Source organism: Mugil cephalus, chromosome 18 (genome assembly GCF_022458985.1).
Source record: "Mugil cephalus isolate CIBA_MC_2020 chromosome 18, CIBA_Mcephalus_1.1, whole genome shotgun sequence".
Classification (NCBI taxonomy): domain Eukaryota; kingdom Metazoa; phylum Chordata; class Actinopteri; order Mugiliformes; family Mugilidae; genus Mugil; species Mugil cephalus.
The window spans coordinates 12,714,238-12,724,364 of record NC_061787.1 but is presented as its reverse complement, the minus strand read 5'-3'; positions in this window follow the sequence as shown (position 1 = coordinate 12,724,364).

Genomic DNA, 10,127 nt, shown 5'->3' with positions numbered 1-10,127 from the left:
GCGTGCGTTATTGTTGTTGGTGGCCCACAGTATGTCAACGCTCGCAAAAGAAAAATAGCCACAACCAAAAATCAATCAGCAAACACAATGTGGTGTGCATTTAATCCAGAGGGTTTATGACCTTCACAGCGCGGAATATCAATTTAGCTCAAAATTATTTTCAGCACTCCATCTTGCAGTGTGTTGTTACCCTGCACTGTCACCGGCACAAAATTAATTAGATTTCATCCCAGGCAGGTGTATATATTCTTTTGAACTGAACTGTATTTTATCGTTGAGGTAAACCAAACAGAGGGAGTAATCCGCAGTAAAACTTGTCTTTGTGGAATTTAAACACGAAAATTAAGTTGAAAATTATTAAAGTGAGGATATCTGTAAAAAATGAAATAAAATAGAATAAAAGATTGTCGTGTTTCACTCGGTTTTTCAGTCAGTAGCAGTGCTTCACCTGGTGTTTTGAGAGGGTCGCCGTGCTAAAGGTTACCCCAGGTTACCCTCTCTTTTCCCATTGAATTGGGCGTCCTCACAAGCAGCCAGTGTCATCGTCTGTTGAGTCACAATGGCACTTAAACTACATTACCCAGGCAGCCCCCATGTGTCACTCACCCCTTTCTGTTCATCAATTCCACTTTAAATAGTTTACAGAGGGAAAACTGGCCACCGAGCGTAATGATGTAAGGATGAGAATTGCAATGATTCCCAATACACACACCAATAGGTGAACACTTATTTTTTCTCCACTGGCGCCACTGATCTTGAAAAAAAAAAAAAAGGAAAAAAAAGCTGTGGCTTCAGGCGCTTTTGCAAGTTACTGATCTGTCTGCTCTCGATGAAAGCTTTCATTGGGTTATTAGCACGTCAACACAGACAGCACGTCAAGTAATTAGCAGACAGGATTATCCCCAGCAATAATGTGGAGCTGAAAGTGATGAAAGGTTGGCTTTTTATTCCTCCAGCAGGTTGCGGTACCTAAGTACGCTGAGGTTGATTTACAAGCTGAGTGAAAGTGAAAGTTAAATATTGTAAACCATATGTTAATGTGAAATGGTATTTTTTTTGCCCGTCTGTTCGTTAACGTACAGCGCGCTTTTGTTCGTATCTTCCGTGAACTTCTTGATGACGTCCTTATGAATTTGGCGCAAAGCCTCTTTTGGACTTGAGAACACGCTGATTAGATTTCAGTGTTCAAAGGTCACGGTGATCTCCGTTTTCTGGGCATAACTTAAGGATTCATGTACTAATTATGTCAAACCTTGACATAAATATCTATATTAATTAATAAAGTCAAGATGCGATGGCATTAAATTTCATAATGTTAAAAGGTCAGCTTCAGTGGGAAATTAGAATGTCCTGCAGAAACACTCACTGAAGACTCTAGTTTTCCTATACATAGGAAATATTACACATGAAGAAGCATACAACTCAAAAAATGGTTCAGTCATGCCCACTTTTTAAAAAAAATAAAGTTACTGAAGTTACAGTAAGTAATTGTTGGTGTTGATGGCAGCTACGTTTCCAAAATAAAAGCGATATTTCTGAATTGTACTTCGATAAAGTACCATTCACTTTGTACACTGGTCACATGTCGCCCTGCATCATCTCCGGTGACGCTGGTGATGGGGAATTGCAAAAAAACTGTTTCCAGTGCACGTTTGCGGTACACTTTTATGTCAATACGTCTGAAGAACCACCTCATGGGAGGTTTTTCGTAATGTAGGTGTTTCAATGACCAGTTTTTTATTGTGATATTTGGGTTTTGCTAGGGGTAATAGAAATGTAACAATTGATAGACATCCACATCATAAATGGAGGAGATGGAGCTCTGCAAGAGATACTCCACTTATATGGGCGAGCTTATATGAACAATAGGGTGATTATCTGGGAAACACTACACTGTTTCTGGAGTTGGAGAAATGCCAAAAGAAATCCAGATCTATAGAGGAGTTGAGATTAACCAGAAAATATAATATATAAATTAAAACAAACACACAATTCATGACCAAAATAATTCTTTGAGGACAGTGAACCAGGTTTTAACCCAGATGTCTGAACACGTCTTGGACCAAACACTGACAGCTGAACAGAGACTGGCTCTTGCCTCTAATTAAAGAATAACATTCTGCGTGAGAGGAAACGGCAAAGTACAGCGTTTGGATATTTATTTTCTTTTTCTGAAATGTATTACAGAGTACAGTGCTAAAGTAAATGAGTAGTTACTTAGTTATTCTCCACTAGATGCCATTTCCCAAAGCATTAAATGGATTATCTAATAGATTCTCTGAGTAGAAAGAGATTAACACCACAAGAACAGGAATTAAAACACTAATTTCAGAAACTGTAGAGCTGCAGAGACACAAAACTAATTCTAACTGCGTTGATGCTGCTATTATTTCCATTCTGTCTTTTCTAAAAACCTTGCGCAATACATGTTTACACTTTTACCACCGCTGCTATAAAAAACTATATACATTTTATAATTTTTGTAATACTTCAGTGTTTTTTTAGAATTAGCATTTTAACTTTAGCATGTAAATACATTCTTAGCACTATTTTGTATATACTTGTGTTTTGGGTTTTTGCACTGAAAAGGAGAAGCTCTCCAATCTCATTGTTACACTTTATAATGACAATAAAGGGCATTCTATTCTATTCTATTCTATTCTGAAATATAAAGAATAAAACTTACACTTGGAAGCATGTTCAGGCTTTTAACCGAGATGTCCAAGCTGTCTCTAACGGGATGGATGACGCACGTATTTGTTAGTGATGCACATATCTCAGTTGTGTCCGCAGGCGTCACGGTTAATCCACGTCACGAAATTTGACATGGATTGATGGCAGACGGGTTGCAGGTTGCTGAGATGATGGCCGACATAGTTAATGAGGACAATATTAACTAATGACGCTTTTCAGAATGTGACTTTGTCCTGCGTGAATTTATAATTTTTGACTGAGGGCCTTTTTACAGAGTGGTTTTATCCCACTTAAGAAGAATGATAACCTGAGATCGAGTGCAGCCAGCTAAATTGGAAAACGAACGAATCAGAAAATCATTTGTTTGGGTGCGTGGCAGGCGGATAATTCGTGCAACGCGTGCGTGCACGGCCATACGGATGCCATCAGAGCCAATCTGTGCTCCACTGCTACTTAGACCGGGCGTCAGAATATCCCCTCTTAGGAGCATGTCCTCAGCTCATGCACGGTGTGAGCTAAACTCAGTGTAAGAGAGTAAATTAGACGGCGAGAACACAATACGGTGTTTTTCGGTTCGCCTTGCCACCTTCCACTCGAAACTGTTCAAGAGAAGTTTTCTTATTTTAATTCAAACAGAGGATAAAAACTTGCCCTTGCCTCAACATTTTTAATTAAGCTTAGTTTTGAATGAGGCCAAGCACTTGAGATTCTGCTGGAAAACGAGCGCGGTGAAAAGCTAAATCTATAAGTACGGGATGTTTCCACAAAGCAAAACAAGGTCAGAGTGAGACAGGGCTGAGGATTACTCTGGCGTTGTTTCATGTCTTTAACCGTGAGCGGTGGCAGGCGATGATCCTCTGTCTGTGTCATGATTCTCCCCACGGCCCTGTCACTGGGAAAGGTTAGCGTTCGGCCTTTGACTCATGGAACAATGGATCAAATGAATTGTGCAGAGGCTTCAGAAAGGTTGTGGCCAAGGCTGCAGCTGAGCAGTTGGGAGTTTCCCTTCGTGTTTTTATTGCATGCGCACGTGCTAATGTTTGTGTGTGTGTGTTGTGTACGTGTCAGTTGAGGGGCCAGCACAGGTGAATGTGGAGATTCAGTCATGGGGGGAACGTGTGTGCTTCTGCGCTACCGGTGTCGAGTAAATTATTTGTAGTTGAGTAAGAAAATGTGTAATTTGATGCTCAATTTTAAACCACGCATGGAAATCAAACCGAATTAAATGAATTAAGCAAAAGCCCAGAGGATAATCAGAGTCTTATTCTTTTAGTTTAAGGTATTTCAGCACATTACCCTTATGTTTGGCTTTTGTATTGGATCATCGAATTACTTTTACATAACATTATGACCAGATTCCTAATATTGTGCCTGCAAAACAGTTGTGACTCATCGGAGAATGGACATGGGTCTTCTGAGGGTGTCCTGTGGTGTCTTTGGGGGCCTTTGGGCCCTGTGGTTTGAGAGACGGAGCCCCTGGTCCAGTGCATGCCTCAGATATTTGATCATTTTGGGATCTAGTGAATTTGGAGACCGCGTCAACGCCACGTTTTTTGAGTTGTCCCTGTGTCCGGTTGCAGCCTGCTCTGCTGGGGATGGTTACTGCCATTAAGGAGTTTCATGCTATGGGGTGGGTGTTCCTGGTCTGGTGGTAGGTGGACGGTACATGTCTAAGTAGCATCCACATGAATGCCAGATCCAAAAGTTTCCCATCAGAACATTGTAGTGACACAAAATGATCCACTTAAAGGAGATAATATGGTTGGCATCTTTAATTTATTTATTGAGAACCTTCAAAATGGATCTTTAGGTGTGTCCAGGTTAGGCTTAGGGTAAGTAATGTCGGTAAATAGATGATGCTGCAGCAAATTCAAAGTCTAATGAGACCTACTATAGCTAACTTGTCAGTCTTGTCAGACGGCTTTTGCAACTGAGAAAGAATTCATGCAAACGTGAGCTGGCGCACGCGGCCGATTCTGTCTCAACGCGCTCGAGTCAAATCTGCACACTCCATTCATCTGCCCGTCAATCAGCCCGCCGTGGATCATGACGATCAAAGCCCGAAGTAACCCCGGGCGAGGAGAGACAAAGACAACCGCTAATTCCTCTGATAACTCCAGAAGCTCCCAATTAGCGTCCCGACGAATGTCACTCAAAACAATTATGAATCAATGAGCAACAATTACGGCTAAACCACATTAAGTAGTTGCTATTTCTGACAGCTTTAGCTAAAACACTGACGGATGTGACGGCCGGAGTGTGTGCGAAGGATTAGAGTAACATCACAAGGAAGATGGAAAGTCCCTGTTTGAGAAACCAGTCACAGGACCATTAGATGAGCGCTATTATTTAACTCTGGTTTTGAAAATGACGAGCGAGAACAATCTTTTGCCAGTCTTTTGACCTGGAAAGTGTTCGCAGAGATGGGCTCCAATGTGGGTCAGTGAGCTGCAAAATAGGGTTCGCGAGATGATTAGGAAAATGTATCTGAGGGGGTCAGACGGCTGCTGATTAACAATCGCAGCCTAGGAAATAGCTAATTAATGGTTTGCTTGCCGTTAACGCTAAACTCAGCTGATGTTAAAGTTTTCTTGGCCTGTGCTTACTGAGAGGGATCGAACGTTGAACACAGCTGCCCCTGCAGCGCCGCATGCTGCAAGACCTCTCTGCAGCGTTCAGGCCAGTCCGGCACGTCTAAGCGGAAACACGGGCGTGCCTTGATTATCGAGCTTCTGCAAAGGGGCTCCCTCCCCGCCGGAGAGGCAGAATGGCATTCCAGTTGCGCACTTCGCGTGAGGTGATGAATGCGAGCGTTGCGTGGAAGTGCGCCCGCATTATTCCCCGCGCACATGACCCACGGCGCAGCTCGCACGCAGTGTCGCTCTTTCGTGACAGATGCTTCCTCCAGACTCCACGCTGACAGCTCCCGCTCGCAGGGCGGGCGGCAGTGATTTCACTTGATAATAAGTCGCCTGACTCCGTGAGTCAATTTTTTCCCCCTCTGAGACATATATTTCACGCTAGAGCTGCTGGGAGATGATAAGACAGTGGAGAGATAACGCTATTGGTATGGCGTGTTATAGCACCTGAGAGAGTGTTTGTTACTGTGCTCGTGGGTTTGACAGCAGGGAGATGGGGGGCGGGGGGGGGGGGCAAGGCAGCAAGTCCACTGACACATCTGTACACAAAAGACAAACACTTAATATCCAACACTGAAATTAAAAAAAATGAAAGAAAGCAGTGTTTTCCTTCCATTTCCCTGAATTTTTCTTTCAAAATATAAATATTGGCCCACTTTTATCAAGTGAGTCCCCAACAACAAAACTACGGGTACTTCGTCTGAATTCCCACTGGTGCGTTTGTCTTCTTTTTTTCCTGCTATATAACCTTGAAAGTGTGACTGTCTGTATTCATATCGTGCTAGAAACCAAAAGGAGGTAAAGCAGCTGAAAAAAAAAGATAGTTTGGTCTCAAAGTTGTTAATGACACCTGCAAAACTTCTCTTTGTCTTGTTTTTATAGTTTCTCCTATCACTAATTCACGCTCCAGTCTTTATTATTCGTACCCGGGGACATGTCAACACGGACATAAATGTTAAAAGGCAAATTGGAAGTTAACGATTTAATGTAGACCACCCTTTACCAGTTGTATGGAAAGTAGTGAAATCGTATGGTAATCCATTCATTATTTACTGAGAAGTGTGACTGAAGATATCGTGGTATCTCTGGGGGAAAACTTCAAAATATAGAAAGAGCCAGGCTAACAGAAAAAAACACCAGGATATATCCTCTTGGGACCAGGAATATCAATGCGAACGTACAGGGCAGTGTATCCAGGGTGGGGTCCTTTCGTTCAGGTGTAGAGGACCAATCTAACTGATGGATATTCCTAGAACAGGGGTCTTCAGCATTTTTCAGGCCAAGGACCCCCAAACGTATTAAATTTGGTCTAGTACTATTTATAAATACACATTATTATTATCATTTTGCATTCAATATTAAGCTTTTCAGATAATGCACAGGTTCAAACATTCTTCTTCTTTTTTTTATTTCAAACATGTGCAATAGTAGAGGGTCCATAATATCTGGGATTTCACCCAAGCTCTCAGCCAATTGCAGGCCAATTCATGTTAATGTGTATTTAAACAAATTTAAATTTGTACCTCTGCGGATCCCCTAGGGGTCGTGGACCCCCTGTTGAAGACCTACGTTCTAGAGCAGTGGTCTTCAGTGTTTTTCACCCCCTACCTAGTGCTATGTATAAATATACATTATTATCATTTATTATTCAGTATTAGCTATCCCTTATCTAAACTATGTTGGATGCATTTAATATGTATGTAAAGAGGAAATTAAAAAATATACTGTGTGTGTATATATATATATACATAAAAGATGTCACGTCCCCTCTACTGTACCTCCGTGGACCCCCTTTGTAATCTGAGCCCAAGGATGTGAAAACACACCTAAAACATCACTTAGAATGAGGCCGAAGTTGATTTAAAGCGCAGTTCTGCAAAGCTAATGGGCAGTTTGAGTCACCCGTCTTTAATGTTCAATCTGAATTTCGCTGTGTGGAAGTAATTTAAAGTGACGAGAAAGCAGTTAAGCAGAAGACTTTCCTCTCTCCTAGCCTCCTGCCGTTTCTTTCTAAACATCACCAAAAAATAAGGAAGTCAAGAAAATTGCACAGTCAGTAAAGAAAAATCTAACATTATAAAATTTATTAAGGAAAAAGTGAAGTTTGTTGATGCTTCAGAGGCATTTATACAAATCTTGAAATGCGGACTGAGAAGTCTCCCTCAGTAATAAAACCGACTAAAACAAGAGAAAACACAAGCGATTACCCAATAGCTCCCCAGACGGGGTTGGCATGGGAACAATAAAGCACTGCTCTCAGTGCTCTTAAGAGGAGTTATCAGCACAGCTGGGATGCATCCTTGATCGATCTGTCACTTTTAGGAAATTGCGCATTAAGTGGAAGATAGCTGTGTGTGTTTCTGAATTGAGACAAAAGTTAAGACAGCAAAAACGTATATATATATATTATATATAAACAAAATAAAAATTGGTTTTCTAGTTAGCAGGAATTATGTTGCACCTATAAATGTGTCTCAGACACACACTGGCAAATGCATTTAAAGACTGGTCATAAAAAAGAAAAAAACATTAATTATTTGAAACCCTATTTGTGTTATTCTGAGATGTTAATATGAAAATGAAAGCCTGGTTGATTAAACTCTCATGAAGTGTCCAATAACACCCCGGTACAATCAAAAAAAAAATAAAAAAACTTTCCGTGCTCGCAATATAATTACAGCCACTTCCATATTTCTGTCTGTCATTTAAAAATGAGTGTCTGGGAGCAGGATAATGGGAATAATCCCGCTGCCCATTTTCAAATTAAATTTTGGTGTTCATGGTGAGAGGAGTGTGTGCGCTCATCTCTTGGAAGCAAATCCTCCCTTTGAATAACTTCCCTCAAGGCTTGATGGATGTGATACAGATATTAGATTTCCATCACTTGAATCTCTGAAGTTTTTGCCACTGGGTGACTAAATAATTAAAGACTTCTCCCATAAAAAATGTAATGTGTCTTTTTGAGGAAAATGTTGCTTCCCAAAATTTATCAGTCAATACTTCAAAAGTGAGGATGAGACTATTTGTAAGAAGAGGCCTTAAAATCACTCACTTTTACACCGGCATTTATTTTCTAAAAGGAAGTATTAGACTTTTCTTTTGCTTCTTTTCATGTAAATTGCAATTTAGTTTTTTATTATTACATATTTTATGTATCGTATTTGCCTCTAGGGGTTTTAAAATGTCAAATAGTGTGTTTCCATAAAGGGGAGTTTATTGCGGTTTCACTGAAAGATTTGTAATTATTTCGCTTTCAGTTTCTTAGTTTGTGAGTGAAGCATCTCTGCTCTGAGTCGACTCACGTTATGACTCATCGTGCTTCTTTCCAAGGGACAGCTCCTCTTCATCTTCAAAATCAAAGTTATTAGACCACCTGACCTCCATTCAATTTCCGTCCTTCCCTCTCTCTGCCGAAAGAGCAATTAGCGGAGCTGTTCATTAATTACATATGAGTCTGTGGCATCCGAGTGCTGCCAGGGTAGGTGACTGTATCTGTCAGCTGAATCCAATTTTGCCAATTCACACAACGATCATGATTTGTTCAATCAAGACGTCACAGACAATTTGTCTGGCGCGCCTTGCCCCTCCCGGCCACCTCAGAGCTCTTCACAGAAAAGAAAATTAGAGTATCCGTCAGCCGTCCCTAAGGGTCCTGCCTTTGGGATGTGTAGAATCCTCCCCCTCTGTTGACAGACCTGGCGGCTGCCTCGGTTGTCACTGTAATTAGTTTTGTTTCGCTACCATTGTGCTCAGCAGACCTACTTTATTGTTCAATAGCTGTGTGAAGTCAGACCTCATTCCACAGTGTTGTATTAGAGGAGGCTGGGTTTAAATGCCCTGACATGAAAAAAAAGAAGAGAAAAAAAACAAGTATTCTCTTAAACCACTGATTTCTTTCCCCCTCTCAACAGCTTGTAATAAGCAAACACACATTTTGTGTCCACTTGTTTGTGTCTCTCCCTGCAAAACAGCAATTACAGGCCAGTGTTCCATTGATGAATTGTGGATGGTTTTAATTAATCAGCTGGATAAATCTGCATGTGGGCTCAGTGCAGATGAAAAAGGTCACAAGGGGGCTTGGCCCGTCATGGATGGGAGAGTAAATCTGAGAGTGATCAGCGGTGGCAGAAGAGGGTCATTTTATCACATACTATCAACATGTGGTCTCCCTGGAAATAGTTATCTAGAGTGCACAGCATGGTAAGATTGGGGAACCGGAAAAAAAAACAAGATACTATCAGACGTTTGTTTGTCTAAAAGACACTGAAAGTGTGTGGACATACTCACACAAAACGTAATGTTTAAGTTTATGGAATAGAAGACACACTAGGTTGTAAGCAGATGAACACAGCTATGAAACTGTGGCAAAGATTGTGCTGTTTATTTTAAAAAATAATTATTACTTCAGTGATATTTGGGTATGACTCAGCTTGAAGATTGTTGTGTAAAGTGTAAAGTGAATATTGGCAAAAAAAAAAAAAGTTTAAACCTGCACAAATCCATACTCGTCAAGGACTGGTCACTAGATTCAATTAGACCTGGGTCAGTACAACAACAAATTTATAACTGACTTTGTTTTTACTGCTTTTTTGTGTGTGTGTCTCCAGTGGAGTACCACAAGGCTCTATTATAGGTCCTCTGCAAAATTAATCTTCACTATACAGTTAACTAACGCCTACTCTGGACAAACCAGCAAATCCATCATAGTACAGTAATATTGGCAAAATTCCTTACTGTGACCAGACAAACCATGGGCCTTAATACAGGTATGGCACTCAAACAGCTTACTGAAAC